The following is a 19782-nucleotide window of genomic DNA, read 5'->3' as shown; positions in this document are numbered from 1 at the left end:
CGAGATTCCTAAATACAATGGAACGAGTGACCCGAACGAGCATGTTACCTCCTACACGTGTGCCATCAAAGGAAATTGACTTGGAGGATGATGAGATCGAATCTGTCTTGTTGAAGAAATTCGGAGAGACCTTGTCGAAGGGAGCTATATGCTATCACAATTTAGTGCCTAATTCTATTGACTCATTTGCTATGCTTACATACTTTTTTGTGAAGGCACACATCGAAGATATTAAGGTCGATACCAGGAAGTTGGACCTTTGCAAAGTAAGGCAGAAGGACAATGAAATGCTCAGAGAGTTCATGTCCCTATTCCAAATAGAATGAATGGACCTACCGCCGGTCGCTAATGATTGGATTGTTCAAGCTTTCACCCAAGGACTCAATGTTCGAAGCTCGGTGGCTTCACATGAGTTGAAGCAGAATCTGATAGACTACCCGGCTGTTACTTGGGCCAATGTGCATAACCGATATCAATCAAAGATCAGAGTCGAAGATGAACAACTTGGGGCTCTTTCCGGATCTGTTTATCCCGTCAGACCATCGACAGAATCAAGAGAGATATCGACCGTGAACCAAGGTCAAATAGAGATCCGTACCAGCCATATAATGGAGATCAAAGAAGCAGTGGGTCCGGGCGAAGTTCTATGCGAAATGAAAGGAGAAGTGATCGAGGTCGGAGCACTAGAGGACTCATGAGCAAGAACGGCTTCGACAGGCCTATCGAACCTAAAGAAGCACCACAGTTATCGGAATATAACTTTAATGTTGATGCGACTGCCATTGTATCAGCTATCGGATGCATCAAAGATACCAAATGGCCTCGACCTTTACAATTCGATCTAGCCCAAAGAGATCCCAACCAGATGTGCAAATATCATGGCACTCATGGACACAAAACGGAGGATTGCCGACAGTTGAGAGATGAAGTAGCACGATTATTCAACAACGGGCACCTACAAAAATTTCCGAGCGACCGAGCCAAGAATCATTTTAGAAACAGGGATTCCAACAAACAGACCGAATCGGAAGAACCTCAACACATCATTAACATGATCATCGTTGGAGTCGATGTCCCTCAAGGGCCGATGTTGAAGCGCACCAAAGTGTCCATCACAAGGGAAAAACGGACTCGAGATTACATACCAGAATGAACCTTGTCTTTCAACAATGAGGACGCAGAAGGGATCGTGCAGCCGCACAATGATGCACTGGTAATATCTGCACTCATAAATAAATCTCGAGTTAAGCATGTGTTAACTGATCCAGGTAGCTCGCCCAACATCATCTGGTCAAGAGTCCTAGAACAGCTCAGTCTTCAAGATCAAATCGTACCTGCAGTCCAAGTTCTGAGTGGGTTCAACATGGCATGTGAAACTACTAAAGGGGAGATAACATTACTAGTCAACGCCACCGGAAGCATCCAGGAGGCCAAGTTTTATGTGATCGAAGGAGACATGAGATATGTTACGCGGCGCCTTCCTGAGATTCCTTGGAAGGGCGGCGTAAGGCTAAGCAACTGATGTCAGTGTAGTTACTGTTCGCCAACTGAGGTCCACTCCGTATGCTAGACGAGATTGTCAGTGCTGTACGGGAAACCAATGTCAAGAGCAATTGAGAGAACATAAATGAGAATTGAGAATGAAAGAAAGCTTGATTGCATTAATGAAAGCTATTACAGTAAAGCAACACGGTGTCGAGGGGGAGAGACACCAGTACAGAGAATTGTTTGCTTGCTAGAAAGTTTTGATTGCTTGATCCCCCTAATAATGCTTGAAAAAAATAATCCAAAGCTACAAGATTAGACTTGACTAAGCTAGAGAAACATAATGGAAGTACATGAAATAAAACTACTCTATATTTACAATGAAAATGACTTAGTTTTCTATAAGGCAACAGCAGGTCCGTTGTCAGCAGCAATATCTTTGGCATCACGGTCTGCGCACGCGGCGTTGTCTACGCGCGCGGCGCTGTTGGCATCTACCTGCGGCTTGGCGCTGGCGAGGGATATTGGTGGGGCGATAGAGGCACCTGCACGCTTGTCACTTGGCGCGGCCAAGACCACAGGACCGTCTGTGGCGCTAGGCATTGGGAGGCTTGCTAGGACTCCACGGGGCGCGCCCAATGGGTCATGGGGTATGGCTGGAAAGCTGCCCATGACATATATAACGCCTTATTCGGGAGGCCATGGATCCACAACATGAGGGCAGTGCCTTCGACTCTTCACCAAGTGTTAAAATTCCCAACACCGGGAGGGATTAAGACAATCTACGGAGAACAACCGGCCACAAAAGAGATGTTTGCAATCGAAGAAGTGATTCCGATATCGAACCTCACAACGTCAAAGGAACCAAGCTCAGGTGCAAAGCAAAAGGCCAAATAGCAATCACCGATACCGTCTACGACCCAACCAGATAAGCAGGGGACTGACGAACTTGATGATTAAGGGGTTCCAAGATCTTTTATAGTCCCGGATGACTCCGACACTACTAAATCAACGGTCGAAGAGCTGAACAGGTCATATTGATCGAGCACCTACCCGATCGAAAGGTATAACTGGCACGGGGTTAACCCCCGAGCTCAGGAAAAAACTCATACAATTTCTTATAGCTAACATTGATTGTTTTTTTTGGTCCCTCCTTGATATAACATGGATCCCACCGGAGATAACCACTCACAAGCTCAACCTGGACCCAAAATTATCCGATAAAGCAGAAAAGGAGGCCCCAGTCCGTGGTCAAACATGCTTTCATCAAGGCCGAGGTAACTAAACTCCTTAAAATAGGGTCCATTTAAGAGGTTAAATACCCGGATTGGTTAGCAAACGTAGTGGTAGTCCCTAAAAAGGGGAACAAATTAAGAAAGTGTGTATATTATAAGGATTTGAACAAAGAATGTCCCAATGACTCCTTCCTTTTGCCCAACATCGATCGCATGATCAATGCCACGGCCAGCCATGAGATCCTCAATTTTCTCGATGCCTATTGCGGATACAAATAAACACGGATGGACCCGGATGATCAGGAAAAAACCTCCTTCATCACTAAGTACGACACGTACTACGATAAAGTGATGCCATTCGAATTAAAAATGACGGTGCCACTTATCATTGCCTAGTAAATAGGATATTTGAGGAACAAATGGGAAAATCGATGGAGGTTTACATTGACGATATGTTGGTTAAGTCCCTGCGAGCAGAGGACCATTTAAAACATTTGCAGGAGACCTTCAACATACTAAAGAAGTAGAAAAAGCTCAACTCGGAGAAATGTGCGTTCGGAGTCAGATCAGATAAATTCCTCGGGTTCATGGTATCCAACCGAGGAATCGAGATCAACCCTAACAAAATCAAAGCCATCAAAGATATCGCAGTCGTGGACAACGTGAAGGCCGTGAAATGATTAACCGGACGCATAGCCGCCCTGGGACAATTCATCTCGAGGTCCTCGGATAAGAGTCACCGGTTCTTCTCGCTACTCAAGAAGAAGAACAACTTTTTGTGGACCCCAGAGTGTCAACGGGCCCTAGAGGAACACAAGCGGTATCTATCGAGCCCACCGCTTCTTCACACACCAAAGGTAGACGAACAACTATACCTGTACTTCGTAGTATCAGAAATAGCGATAACTGGATTCCTGGTCCGAGAAGAACAAGGTACGTAATTTCCAATTTACTATGTCAGCAGGACTCTAGGTGAGGCCGAAACTAGGTACCCTCACCTGGAAAAATTAGCGCTCGCTTTGCTAAGCACCTCTAGGAAACTAAAATCGTATTTTCAGTGCCACCCCATATGTGTTGTGACAACATACCCGTTGCGAAATATCATGCATAAACCCGAACTCTTGGGACGATTGGCCAAATGCGCCGCAGGAATCAGTGGGTATGATATTGAGTATTGACCCCGAACAGCCATCAAATCTCAAATTTTGGCAAATTTCGTGGCCGACATTACGCCAGCCCTAATACTTGAGATCTAAGGAGAGTTGCTGGTAAACTCGGGGACATCCTCGGGAATCTAGACCCTCTTTAAGAACGTGCCTCGAACGCAAAAGGGTCCGGACTCGGCATCGTGTTGAAGCCGCCAACAGGCAATGTAGTTAGAAAATCTATTAGGATTGTAAAATTTACTAACAACGAGGCCGTATATGAGGCCATGATTGCAGGTCTCGAACTGCCAAAAGCTTGGGGCAGAGGTGATCGAAGCTAAGTGCGATTCCCTCCTCGTGGTAAACCAAGTTAATAGAACATTTGAGGTCAGAGAAGAAGGAATGCAAAGGTATCTGGATAAGTTGTAGGTAGCATTACATCGGTTCAAGGAGTGGACCTTACAATACGTACCCCGGGATCAAAATAGCGAGGCCCATGCCCTTGCTAAATTGGGGTTATCGGTCGAAGACGATGAGCTTAATTCGGGGGCAGCCGTGCAACTTATGAGATCGATGATGGAAGAAGGTCATGCCGAGATAAACTCTACAAGCCTGACTTGGGATTGGAGAAACGAATACGTAGAATATCTGAAGACTGGAAAACTTCCCTCGGATCCAAAAGAATCAAGGGCCCTGCATACAAAGGCAGCCCGATTTAGCTTGTCCGAAGACGGAACCTTTTTCAGAAAAATGCTTGATGGCCCACTACAATATGTCTAGGACTAGGAGATATCGAGTACGTTCTGAGGGAAATCCACGAGAGCACCTATGGAAATCATTCGGGCGCCGAGCCATTGGTTTGAAAGGTGATCATAGCAGGCTATTACTGGATCGACATGAAAAAGGACGCGAAGGAGTTCATACAAAAATGTGATGGGTCCCAATGACAAGCTCCGATATTCACCAACCCGAGGAGCTGCTGAATTCGGTTTTGTCGCCATGGCCGTTCATGAAGTGGGGAATGGACATCGTCGGTCACCTTCCATGGGCACCCGGTAAAGCCTAATTTATTTTATTTTGTGACTGACTATTTTTCTAAGTGGGTAGAAGCCCAGGCATACGAGAAGGTCAGGGAGAAAGAGGTCATCGATTTCATTTGGGACCACATCATATGTCGGTTCGGAATGCCGACCGAGATCGTGTGCGACAAAGGAAAAAAATTCATCGGTAAAGTAACCAAATTTCTTGAAGGCCACAAGATCAAAAGGAACCTATCAACACCCTACCACCCTAGTGGGAACAGACAAGCCGAATCGACCAACAAAACCATCCTCCAGAACCTTAAAAAGAGGTTGACCGACGCCAAAGGAAAATGGAAAGAAATCCTACCCGAAGTCCTGTGGGGCATATCATACGACCTCAAAGTCCAGTACTGGGGCCACTCCGTTCTCTTGGTTTATGGCACCGAAACTCTAATACCGGTCGAAGTCAGAGAACCTAGTATTAGATTCCGATATGCAACAAATGAATCAAATGACGAGGCCATGAATACGAGCCTGGAGCTATTGGATGAAAGGCGCGAAGCTGCCCTTGTTTGGTTGGTTGCCCAAAAGCAACGGATCAAGAGATATCATAACAGAAGGGCCAACCATCGATACTTCAACATCGGGGACTTAGTATTAAGGAAGGTCACACTGAACACCCGAAACCCAAACGAGGGAAAGTTGGGGATGAATTGGGAAGGGCCATATCATATCATCGAAATCACTAGAAATGGGTCCTACAAACTCGGAACGATAAACGGCAAACAACTTTCGAGCAATTGGAGTATAACTCACCTGAAACGATATTACTACCAAGGTACGACCCCATTCGTTTTCTTTTACTTATATTTAAGACTAATGCTTGCAGGTAATCAACATGGAGCAGTACAAAATTTTAATGCCTGAAAGCACGCGTTGCACTCTTTTCCCCTTGAACCGGTTTTGTCCCAAATGGATTTTCCAGCAAGGTTTTTAACGAGGCAACAATGGATCGTGCTAACGTAGAATCGGAGCTCGGTCACAAATCGATGTCAAAGATCACATTAACAGTATCCGAGGTTTCTTTATAATCAACCTCGAATACTGGGGGACATTACCCTTGGATATCGACTTTAGCAAGGGAAGAACTTCATAACCGAAGGGTCTCGATCGATAGGATTTATTGTAAGGGCCAAACGGTCAAATGAACCGTGCCTCTATAGATTTCTCGAACCCTTACACAAAGCTCGTACACATGTGTAATTATGACGCACAAGAATAAAAAGAAGTCACTTCCTTGCGAATAAGTATCGTTGTCTTTTAAAGTTTTTCTTGCATTTCTTAAGAAATTCCCTACGTCCGATCTCCTAAAGGTATCGAGCCCAAGGGGCACCTTAGTCCGAGTTCAAGCGATCACTCCCACCCAGGGACTGCTGTCCGAAACCAAACTCAGATGGTCCGAGCTATGAGAGCTCGGGGGCATAAGTCCTATTAGGCTATGCCCGAATTTTAAAGTCTACGACCACCCACCCCTCCTCGGGGACTATCATCTTAGGCTAGCCTGGATAACTTCGGATAACGATATTAACACGGGGCAACACCCGAACTATTAAAACTACAACCATATAAACACGACTCGGAGACGTCCGAGGCCCGTAAAAAAACAACAAGGCCTTAAATTTTCTTAACAGGTTCTAAAGGCTACCCTCGGCAGACTATGACTAAAAAGTATAAGTACTTTGGGGAAAAAAACTTTCGGTCACACCTAACCCCCATGTTGCTTTAAAACGGAATAAAGTTGAAGGCAAGGTTTCTTTGAGTCTCTGAACAAAACCCAACTAAAACCCAAATATTTTATGCTAAGGCATTTAAATATTTGCAAATAAAAGTAAATAAGGTAAAAAGGAAATTCGAAAGCTGTTGAAGGGAAAAAGCCTTATATTCATAATCAAAAATTCTTTTTACAAGGGCCAAACAACCCGATGAATTTATTTTACAAAGGCCAAACGGCCTCAACAAAAATACAAAAAATGAAAACATCTAAAGGAGTAAGTGGCCTAGTCTTCGTCACGGGCAACATAATCACCTTCGGGATCTCCGCCACCCTCGGACTCGCCCAAATCTTCGGACTCCTCGTCGACTTCGAGATAGGCCATTGTTTTTGCCTCGGCTTTGAGCTCTTTGGCACTCTCGATCTCAGTCGATAAGTTGAAGCCCCGAGCATGAATTTCCTCAAGGTCCTTCCTTCGATATTGCCAGTTAGCGTACTCGATGATGTCTTTTGCCCGAACCTGAGTCGCCTCGGCATTAGCCTTATAAACGGCCACCATTTCCTCAGCATCAGCTTTAATTACTTTGGCCTCCGACTCGACCGTTTCGAGATCCTTGGCCAGATTTTCCCAACCAGAGACGGCCAAATTCAGTTGGGACTGGAGCTCCTCGATCTTCTTGGCCTGCGCCAAGGACTTCTCCTTTAAAGCTCGAAACTAAACCTCAGCCGAAGCCAGTTGTGCTTGGGCAGTCTCCTTTTCTGAGGTCAGGCGGTCCATGTTCTTTTTCCATTCTTCTGCCTCGGCCTTTACCGCATCTACCTCTGCCCGAAGCTGTCCGTTCTGGTTCTGTTGGACTTGCGAGTTCGCACCATTAGCCACAGTATCTGACTCTTCGTCACTAACCTCAAAGACTATTCTTACAAGCTCGACCAGGTCAGCAGGCTCCTTTCAGGCCGCCTCCAGCTCAGCTTGGAGTTTCTTGACCTCCCTCTCACGTTGCTCACTAGGAAGCTTGTAAACATCCCTCTTTTCGATTAGCTCTCAGTTCTCGGCCTTGTGGTGGTTTAATTTTTCTCGGTATCGGAGAAAACTCTTGTGATGGATCACCGAGGCCTACTAACACAAAGGAAAGGGTTATAATTTTTTACGGCTTAATCTAAGTACATAATAAAAAAAGATTCAAGAGGCATTCGAAGTTACCCGGTTTAACACCTGTTGGGCTTCGTTGAACAGGTAAGGCACTTCCACCTCGCTCATCTTCGCTTGATCCTCTTCGATCACCAAGCACCAAAGATAACTTGCAACCACCACAGGGGCTGAGCGGACCTGGCATCCTCCGAAATGGACATAATAATTTACCGCTTCCGTCCGGGATCTGCACTCGGAGCTAGGAACCGGTTTACTAGTTTTGAACTTGAAGAAGGCCCACTGTTTCCCAAAGATGGACTCTTCTTTGGTGCCAGTAAGTCACCCAGCCCAGTAGCGTCCTCCGATGCGTAATAATCTAAACCATCAAAGAAGTGGTTAAAATGGTCTGCCACCCCTTGGGACCCCTTAGTTGGGCGTCATTTTAGCACTTGGGCATTGTGGATCATGGAGTCGGTAAACAAAGGCGACTCCGAGAGTTCTATCACTCCAAGTCCATCCTTCAGGGCATATCCTCTACCCGAGAAGCACCAGCTGTAGTCCCCGTGTTGGCCTCCCTAACTTGGGGAAAAACGGCCTCAGCCCTCTCTGGTTCAGGGGCCTCGGCCACTGCCTCCTTAACAGCCTCCCTGGTTTGAGGTAGTACAATGTTGCCTCACAGGCGGGCCACTAGTTTAGAATTTTCTTCTTATTCTTCGGACTCATCCCTCAGCCGGTAGATTGAGTACGATGGGAGCTCTCGAGCACTGGTGTTTTCCTTGGATTTGCGCACCAGCCTCCTTTTTGATTTTTTCTTCTCTAAGTATGGAAAACTCGGAGGCCTTCTCCTCGCCCTGTCACGAAGCAGGGGACTCAGCGGGGCTATCCTCGTAGCCGGATGGAGGCCTCATTGAAACGTCCTTTCCAAGGCCTACAAAGAAAAAAAATGAGTAAGGCAGCACTGAAGAAACCCAAGTGCTTTCCACTCAAAGAAGGAATCTCACCGTGAGAACGGGCCTCCCACCGGCCCTTTAAAAGTTCGCGTCATGCACGCTTGGAATATGATTTTTTAGAACTGATGCCCTCTACCCGCTCCCTGAGTCGAGGAACTGCATTTGGTACCCGAGCAACAGCTGCATCGCCACCAAACATCGGTAAGAAATGGTAAAAAGAGAGCAAAAATATTAAAATCTGGGAAAAAAGAAAATTTACTTACGTTTTGTGTTCCACTCTGCGGGGAACAGCATGTCCCTGACCAGGATTAGGCCCTAGGTCCTCACTCAGATAAATCTGCCTAGCCAACCTCGATCTCGATCTTCATCGATGCTTGAGAAAGGGGATTTGGTGGCCCGGGTCGCAAGTTTGATTAGTCCCCCCCCCCCCCCCCGCCGTTCCTTGGAATATTTGGGGACTGTATAGACGCATCATATGATCAATGGTGAATGGGCAGTCGTCAATCTTGCTCACAAAGAATCAGAGGAGAATGACTATCCTCTAGAACGAGGGGTGATCTGACCAAGGCACACCTCGTACCTTTTGCAGAACTACATGATCACCGGGTCCAACGGGCCAAACGTAAAGGATAAGTGTAAACACTTAAGTATCCTTTAATGTGGGTAGTGATGTCTTCTTCGGGCTCGAGAATCGCCACGTCTTTTCCAGCCCAGTTGCAGTCCTTTATGAATGTAGGGAGGATATCTTCGGTGATCGAGCAAATATACCTCGATACGTTTTCACCCCGTCCTGGAACGGGTAAAGGTTTCTCAACCTTGAAGTTGGCGGTCATCGAGCACCCGCCAGGAATAAACGCATCAATAGGAGGTTCTGCCGTTGGTTCCCCGCCGGCTGGCCTGGAAGAAGAAGCGTTTTCTTTTTGAGGGCCTGTCTTATAAGTCTTCGCCATTTTTTCTTTTGGGTAAATATGAAGAAGAAAGAGTTAAAAGGGTGCGCTCAATGGTTGAGACAAGCGAGAATCCTTACAAATCCCTCAAGAAATCTGGGTATAAGTACTCGAAAATGAAAAGATTTTTTAAGAACAAGAGTAGGAAAAGATTGGATGTAAAGTTTGAATGAATGAAGGAGAGGGTATTTATAATTTTCAAACAACGGTTCAAAACTAGGAGTGGCCGACCAGCAACTAAAGAGTATTTTGATACCATTAAGACGTGACTGGCGAGACGTTTCACCCATTTTGTCGTTTCTAACGCGGGGCATAGAGACGAGAATCGGGAACACATGTCGTTTCTCGTCGTTTACTCTCTGAAAATGAGGGGACTATCTGTATACGGTCAAAATCGGGCTTGTCTATAAGACAACAAATCAGGATTGAAGCACGAACGGTTGAAGTTCGACCTCGGGTTCCATCAAACTAGGACATGAGGTTAGAATGCCTGTCTTCAAGAACATCGAGTCCATGACCCCAGAATCAATCCTGGCACCGAATGAGCTCGAGGAAACATTGTCAGATCGGATAACAGAAGGCCGAAATATCCGTAATCGGTCGGGTATCACGGCGAGAATCTCGACACGTATCAATGGGAAACCGGCTAATTAGCAAATCATGAGATTTTTTACCTTTTATAGAATTGTACCTAATGTAGGATTCCCCTACTATATAAAGGGGTCTAATTATTTGTAAACCACATGTAACAATCATTCAGAAGCAATATACTATTATTTCTCTTTAATTTCTTATTCAACTGAGATGGAAGTGCATCATGTTCAAGGAGGACCCTCTTCCCAAGGTTGTTAATGTCTAATTCGTGTGGTTTGAATTTATTTTATCATACTTTATTCTAATTGCAATTTAATTTATCGCCTTGTGTCAATTTAATCCACGTATCCTTTAAACCTCTTACAAATTCAATTGTTATCCGATTTTGAGGGTAAACAGATATGCATAAATCAAGAAAAAGAAATTAAATCAATTTATATTGGAATTTAGGAACATCACTTTTATTGAGTCAAGACAAAAGTTAGATACATCAAGATTTGGTAAATTAAAAAAAACAGACCTGGTCCCGGAAGTCAAAAGAATGACTCAACAAATTCTGTTCCGATCGAAAAGAAATACAACTTCCTCTCCATAAGACCATAGAGAAAACTTTCTATAAGCAGGATTAGTTTAAAATTTTCGCTAAGTGGTTCACCCTTTAATTTTCGAAACACTTCCCTCCTCAAACTTCTAAAAGCTTGTCCTGTATATGGTCGAAATCAGGTATGCCTCGATTTCATAGGCTCGAGGAGTTGATTCGAGAATGAGCTCAAAATGGACCTGGCTCGAGCCCGATTGCGGAGTATGGAGCTTGAGGATAGAAGTGCTTGATGAAAACCAAGGCCGAGTATGACCAACCTCGAGTAAGGCATTATAACGAAATGGCGAGATGTTAGCAACCAACCGAAGGTCTCCGCGAAAATCTCGGAATAGATCATACCAAGCGATTATCGGCGTCAATCACGGGATTTATTTTCGTAACTAAAAGTGTACCTTATTTAGGACCCCACTATTATATATAGGGGATCCCATTCATTTGTAAGACAAGTTTTTCACTGATAATACAATATATACACCTTATTCTCTAGCTATTTTATTCACTTCATCAGAGTTGCTTTGTAACTTGCTATTCCTACTATTCCACCTCGAGGCCATCATAACTCGAGATCAAGATTTGGCTTGCACACTGGTTTGACTTACATATTTAATTCCTTCTTTGTCAATTGGTACTGGATTAAATCATATATCCTTAATACCACAATATCAGTTTAATTGTTACTCGAATTTTAGGGTAAATAGTTTGGAGCCCACCGTGGGGCTAAGGATAATAGTGATTCTTTCAGTGCTGATTTTGATAACACACGTTATTGTCACACTTGTTCTTGTCAAGAATTTTTGTTCTCAGGTTAAAACATGTCAAACTCACAAAACACACCCGTACATGGTGATGATGGTCTTGGATTTCACGAGGAAAATGATAACGTATTTTCTCCAGGAGCCGGAGTAGCAATGGCTGATCTTGGGGGAGTACCAGTCGATATCAGTTCGCACATTGCTTTGAATGCAGATTTAGGCGCAGACTCTCAAGGGAGTGTACGCAAGGAAGGAAAATCTGGTAGTCAAGGAACATAGGGCGTAAGAGACGGGGGAGTTAGCCTCCAGGTAATATTCGAGATGTTGTAGGCTCAACAGGCTGCTATCGCTCAACTTCAAAGTTAACATAGAACTCCGAGTGTGGTCGAACCAGAGATCACTCACGGTACCGAGCCAGTGCCAGAAAGGCCGAATGATAACGGATCAGGGACTGATCCTACATTTATGAAGATGCTCGAGGAGCTAACAAAAATAATCGAGTCGGGAGAGAAGAAAATCGAAGATAATGATAAAAAAAGTGGAGACATACAACTCCCGAGTTGATTAGATACAGGGGCACCCCCGATCTTAAAAGGTTTGGATGCAAAAAAGTTTGTGCAAAAGCCTTTTCCTGAGAGTGCATCTTCGAAGCCCATTCCTAAGAAGTTCTGTATGCTGGATATGCCTAAATACAATAGGACAACCGATCCTAATAAACACATCACTTCGTACACATGTGTGATTAAAGGAAATGACTTAAATGATGACGAGATCGAGTCGGTTTTGTTGAATAAAATTAGGGAAACTTTGTCAAAGGGAGCAATGATTTGGTATCACAATCTCCCATCAAATTCCATCGACTCATTTTCCATGTTAGCAAATGCCTTTGTGAAGGCGCACACCGGGGCCATAAAGGTCGCAACAAGGAAATCGGACGTTTATAAGATAAGACAAAGGGGTGATGAAATGCTGAGGGAGTTCGTATCCTGATTTCAAATGGAACATATGGAGTTACCACCGGTCACAGATGATTGGGCCGTTCAAGCTTTCACCCAGGGGTTGAATGAGCAAAGTTCAATAGCGTCACGACAGTTGAAACAAAACTTGGTCGAGTATTCAGCTATAACCTGGGCTGATGTGTACAATGAATATTAATCGAAGATCAGAGTCGAGGACGACCAATTAGGAGCCCCTTCTAGTTCAGTACATCCAAACAGGTTAGCAGTTAAAACCCAGAGGGACATCGACAGGGAACCAAGGTAGAACGGGGAGCAATATGAACCATATACTGCCGATCGAAGGAAGAATTGCTCGGGACGCAATCCCCCCCGGAATGATCGAAGGAACGATCAAGGACAAAATTCTCGGGGACTTATGAGTAAAAGTAGTTTCGATAAGCATGTCGATCCTGTGGAGGAACCTTTATCGGAATATAACTTTAGTGTTGATGCATCAGGCATTGTATCGGCAATTGGAAGGATAAAAAATACTAGATGGCCCAAACCCATACAAACTGATCCTTCCCAAAGGAACCCAAATTTGATATGCAAATATCATGGCATGCATGGTCACAAAATCGAGGATTGCAGGCAATTAAGGGAGGAAGTAGCTCGTCTATTCAACGGGGGCCACCTTCGAGAGTTCCTCAGTGATCGAGCCAAGAACCATTTCAGAGACAGAGACGCCAATAGGAAAAATGAACAGGAGGAACCGTAGCATGTCATTCATATGATCGTCGGCGGGGTCGATATTCCACAAGGGCCCGTATTCAAATGCACTAAGGTGTCAATTACTAGGGAGAAGTGGACCCAGGATTACATGCCCGAGGGTTCCTTATCATTCAACGATGAGGAAGTAGAATGCATTTCTCAACCACACAACGACTTTCTGGTAATTTCTATCTTATTAAATAAAGTTCAAGTTAAGCGTGTTTTAGTGGATCCAGGTAGTTCTGTGAACATCATCCGATCGAGGGTCGTGGAACAACTCGATTTGCAAGATCAAATTGTACCGCAGATCGGGTCTTAAATGGATTCAACATGGCCAGTGAAATAACTAAAGGTGAGATTACTCTACCGGTGAACGTGGCTGGAACCATTCAAGATACCAAGTTCCACGTGATTGAGGGAGACATGCGGTACAATGCCCTACTCGGGAGGCCTTGGATCCACAACATGAGGGCAGTTCCTTCGACTCTTCACGACGTCGGACAGCGTGAAAATAGTGTACGGGGAGCAGCATGCTGCGAAGGAAATGTTTGTAGTTGACAAGGTAATACTGGTATCAACGTTATCAACCTCGAAAAGGTCGAGCATCAAAGGTAAAAAAGAAACCAAATAGCAATCACAACCACTAGCCTCGACCAAATCGAGAAAGCAGGAGATAGAAGAAGAAGAAGATGATTTTCTAACTCCTCGAACCTTTATTTTACCCGAAACTTCGACTCCACCAAATCAACGGTTGAGGAGCTGGAATATGTTATATTTATCGAGTACCGGCTCAAGCAAAAGGTATACCTGAGAACGGGGTTATCCCCCAAACTCAGGGAAAAAGTTATTCAATTTCTTATCGATAACATGGATTGTTTTGCTTGGTCCCATTTAGAAACGACAGGGATCCCACCGGAGATAACAATGCATCGGCTAAGCCTTGACCCCAGGTTCATAACGGTGAAACAAAGAGAATGCCCCAGTCCAAGGTAAAGCATGCGTTCATAAAGGACGAGGTAACTAAACTTTACAAAATAGGGTCCATTCGGGAGGTAAAATACCCCGAATGGTTAGCCAATGTAGTCGTAGTCCCTAAAAAGGGGAACAAACTTAGAATGTGTGTAGATTACAAGGATTTGAAAAAGGCATGCCCTAAAGACTTTTTTCCACTGCCTAACATCGATGGCATGATCGATGCCACGGCTGGCCATGAGACCCTTACCTTTCTCGACGCCTATTCCGGGTTCAATCAAATTCAGATGAACCCAGAAGACCAGGAGAAGACCTCATTTATCACTAAGTATGGAACATATTGTTAAAATGTAATGCCCTTCGGGCTAAAAAATGCAGGAGCTACTTACCAACGCCTAGTAAATGTCACACCTCCTTTTTTCACTACACCCCCGAAAGGGAGTAATAAAGGGAGTTTTTCCAATTAAATGACAATCGAAGCGGGATTCATTTTATTAAGAGGTTCAGAGTCGCCACTTGGGAGATTTATGGTGTCCCAAGTCACCGGTTTGAATCCCGAATCGAGGAAAAGGTTTGACTCTGTTTAACAGTCGCGAACCAGAAATCTAGGTAAGGAATTCTGTTAACTCGGGAGAAGGTGTTAGGCATTCTCGAGTTCCGTGGTTCTAGCACGGTCGCTCAACTGCTATGTTTGGCATAATTATCTGATTTTAGAACATGTTCAAACCTATGTGCATTTTACCTTTTAAACATTTTTAATTAAAATTTTTAAGAAATTGAACGTCGTTTAAAACATATTTTTGGATCACGTCACATGAAATGCACCCGGATCCTCGACACATTTTATTCAACGTTTTGGGATTTGGATTTGGGTCGCATGAAATGCACACCCGAATTTAGGAAGGTAAAATTATTAAAAAGCGCGCCTAAAGTGACTAACGTGTTATTAACCTTGCGGGAGGCCATGAAAATTCGCTAAATGGCACGTCCCGAATTCTAAATATTTTAATAAAGTAATTAAAGAGGGCAACGCAATTTGTGATTTTATTTGGCGCAGCGCACCTCAATTTGTTTTAAAGGCCAACCTAAAAGAACTGCGATTTTCTATTAAAGATTGTCTCTAAAAGGGCCCTAATTAATTAGCATCATTAATTACTATTATTAGAAAACCTTTCGCGGAATTCGAGCTTCAAACTCAGGTCCACCCTTGAACAAGAGGAAAACCTCCTAATTCAAATATGCTACCTAGCTTGGAAGGCCCAAAACCCGTATTATTATTAAGAAAAAGTTTAACCGAAGTTGCGCGAACGCATACTCCAACTTGATCATGTTACGCGAACGTATACACAATCATGGTATTAGACTGATTAATAGCACCTCCAACACACTAGCAATCATTCATGACAATTCAAACAACAAAAAACCAACATTCCTTAAAGATATTATATATGCTAAATTATAACAAGTATCGTAATACACTAACTCAACTGTTACTAATTGACGTTTGCTATATCATAAATTCCACTGATTTTTGCTATCATAAAAACCAATCACGCACTACGATAGCAGCTCAAGTGAAACATGAATACCATGCACAATATTAAACCAACCAACCCCAAGTTCAGTCCTTCCACAAATTAAATCGATTCAAACACCAAAAATCACAAATAAAGATTGTAATCTTGACACATTAAACTCATCGGAAACAAGATGCTACTACTACTCGTAACCTTAACCAAGCACCAGGATTTGCTTCAAGCGACAGTTGTAGGAGATTTCACACTAAATAATTGAAACAACAAAATATTCATGGACTGTGGTTGTTGAGATTACGATCAGATTTGTGAAAAAAAAACGGAGTATAAATAGTGAATGCATGAAGATATAATTTCAAGCTTTCCGTTGAGGCATTCTATCGAACAAACAAAACTATACACACAACAATGGAGCAATATACAAATGCAGCAAACAAGAGGAGAGGATATGACCTTTATTGAAGCTTTTCACTTTCAAGTCTTATAACAGAGTTGTTTACAACAACATGGCATTCGACGTGATAGCAAAATTGAAAACCGGCGCTTCGACCGGAGCTCGACGGAACCCAGATCTGTCCGGCAGCCTCGAGCGGAAAGGAACAAACCCAACGAACAGAGCTAAAGTCCTACGATCTCGACAGAAACGTTACGCTAAATGGAACGACGAACGTGAAACTCAGTCAACATCCTCAAACGAGCTCCCTACGAGCTTTAAACGAACTCCATTGTTGTCGGTGGTGAAGGAGCAGCAGCCGCTCTGCTGTGAAGCGAAGAGGAAGGAACGGTAACGAGGGGTGAGCTGGTGAGGGTTTAGTTTCCGGCGAGCTCCGGTGAGAATGGGGAGAAGAAGAAACAGCGTGGGATGGCTGTTGCTGTGTTCGTATGTTGTTGTCGCTAGAATGGGAGATGATGCGTCTTCTGTTGGTGGCTGTTGGTTCGTTTTCCGGCAAGCTCGTCTGAGACGGTCGTGGTTTCAGGGGTTGGGGGTTGTGAAAACGATGAAGGCAGGGGGGGGGGTCTTCTCAGCCAAAAGCTGCGCTTCAGATTTTTGCCCAGTCCCCCCTTTTGCGTTAGGCCTATTCCTCCTATATATATTAGCGTGTTTGTGTATGTATTCAATTGTCTGGCAAGAAAAGAATTCCCCAGAAAAATCGTGGGGCCCCTTGGCCAAAAGAGAAAAAAAAACGTGAGTGGAAATATAATAGGGTGAATTGTCAGATTGTGCAAAGAATTGGTTATTCTATTTTGTCTTTTTGTGAGAGAGGGGGTCCACCTTTTAAGATTGGGAAGAATCTTTTTTATTAATCAATACTAATAAACTAATCCTAGTCTAAGGAATATTAGGACTACTAAAAGAATTATAAAATGACTAGTTTTTTTTTAAAAAAAAAACATATTTTTTGTCAATTGCCTTTCTTCTTTTCTTTTTATTTTATTTTATATTATTGAGTAATTCAAAATAAAGTAGTATTCTAAATGAATCTTTTTTTATCAATTTTCAAATTTAAAGCATTAAAGAAAAAATGAAACAAAAACTAAAATACGTAGAGTATAATATTTACATACTAAAAAGTGGTGAAAAATCTAAATACGGTCTAAATTAGGTGTTCACAGCTGCCCCTCTTTGCTCGGAAACACGAAGAGTTTTCAGGCAAAGATAAAGTGAACAATGTTTTGACCATATCGTTATTCAAAAGAGGAAGAAAAATAAAAGAAAAGGTGCAACCGAGTCCTGGTTTTGGACAGCCTACATATCCCGGGTTATAAGGGATTCAGGTCGCGTGTAGTTCAGAAGTGAGTGAGATGATGGAGTACGCCGAGGTGAAGAGCCGGTCGAGGTGCCGTTCCGCCGAGGTTCCGGTCCGCGGTCCTGTTATTAAAAATCAAAACATGAAAAAGACTAGCTAAGCCTGTCAACTACAAGTTACACGATTCCTATCTATAGTCTTCTGAAGCTTGATCTTGAGCCTTGAATGGTTCTTCATGCAGACTTTGGATCTGAACCTTGATGCTTGCTAGTTGCAGGTGCTAATTCATTCTTCCTCAGCTTTTCGGACCAAACCCGGACAGCGCTCCACGCTTGCGACTCCAATCATATCTTAAGCAATTCACATCTTTCTCTACTTCTCCATTTGGATTCCTTTTGCCTTCTTTTTGTTTCTCCTCTTCTTTTATTATTTTGGATTGTGACCAACTTCCGTTGGTCGTCTCGGACTGTTGACTCGCATTCTTTCCACAAGCCTCCTTTGTTGCTGACTTGAATTGTGATCTGAGATGTTTTGCCCTTTCTCCGAGTGATGCTTGACCGCTGAACTTGAATGTATTCCTCTGTTCTTCAGGCGGGCTCCTGACTGCTAACACTTGAAATATATGTCTCTATTCTCCAGGAGGGCTCCTGATTGCTAAAACTTGAAATATATGCCTATGTTCTCCAGGCGGGCTCCTGATTGCTAAAACTTGAAATAAATGCCTCTGTTCTCCAGGCGGGCTCCTGATTGCTAAAACTTGAAATAAATGCCTCTGTTCTCCAGGCGGGCTCCTGATTGCTAAAACTTGAAATAAATGCCTCTGTTCTCCAGGCGGGCTCCTGATTGCTAAAACTTGAAATAAATGCCTCTGTTCTCCAATGCCTCTGTTCTCCAGGCGGGCTCCTGATTGCTAAAACTTTGAAATAAATGCATCTGTTCTCCAGGCGGGCTCCTGATTTCAACAAAAATAGACAAACAAAGAAGAATTTTCTATCCCAGTTTGGTGACTGGGCGCATCGTGTTACCGAATATTACTAGAAATTGAAAGCTAAAATCCTGAATTGTACTTCCCTTGTTCTTCGGGTGGGCGCCTGACTGCTGAACTTGAAATGTATTCCCTTGTTTTCCAGGTGGGCGCCTGATTGCTGAAATTTAAAATGTATTCCCTTGTTCTCCAGGTGGGCGCCTGATTGCTGAAACTTGAAATGTATTCCCTTGTTCTCCAGGTGGGCGCCTGATTGCTGAAACTTGAAATGTATTCCCTTATTCTCCAGGTGGGCGCCTAATTGCTGACACTTGAAATGTATTCCCTTGTTCTCCAGGTGGGCGCCTGACTTCAACAAAATAGACAAACAAAGAAGATTTTCTGTCCCAGTTCGGTGGCTGGGCACAGATGTGAGTGTTAAACTGAATTATTCTACCAACTATTATAAGAATTTGAAAGCTAAGTCCTATTATCCAGGGAGGTCCTGACAACTCCTAACAATTACGAACCCAAGTTATATCTTCTAAAGGTATTACTCCCACTACATTTGTTATCTAATAGGTCTTAACTACTCCCCATTATCCAGGAGGATCCTGACAACTTCTAGTTAAAAAAAACAGTTTAAACCTAAGTCATATATACTAAAGGTACGACTTCTACTGTATCTTGTTATCTAAACAGACCTTAAAACTACGTCCCATTATCCATGAGGGTCCTGAAAACTCATAATTGAATCCTATCTTAAGCATGCAAACTTTGAAACCTTACTTGTATTTATGCTAAATTATGCTATTCATGATTGTTTTGAAATTTAAACCAAGTCCCATTTTCCAGGAGGGTCCTGAGAATTTATGGTCAAACCTGTTTTGGTGCTTGCTTTTTCCTTAAGGAGGGTTTCTCTGAAACCAACGAAAACTTTCTGCCCCTGTTTCAATCAAAGAAAAATCTTGTCAGTTTAAAAATGATGGTTAGTTGATGGCATTCTTGCTGAAGACGTCTCCGCTGCTGTGTTTTGCCTTGCCTTGCTTCTTGAACTGGCCTTGAACCGTTTGCCTTTCTAACTGACTTTCGACCCCCACGACCTTCGATGACCTGAATGTTTCATACCTAGACTGTTGCTTCTACCTCTCTGACCCCTTTTACCTGAAACTTTGCATCCCCCGTAAGACTACCTGGTCAATCCACCGACGAAATTTCCGGTG

This window comes from Nicotiana attenuata, unplaced genomic scaffold (genome assembly GCF_001879085.1).
Source record: "Nicotiana attenuata strain UT unplaced genomic scaffold, NIATTr2, whole genome shotgun sequence".
Lineage (NCBI taxonomy): Eukaryota > Viridiplantae > Streptophyta > Magnoliopsida > Solanales > Solanaceae > Nicotiana > Nicotiana attenuata.
This window is presented reverse-complemented; position numbering follows the sequence as displayed.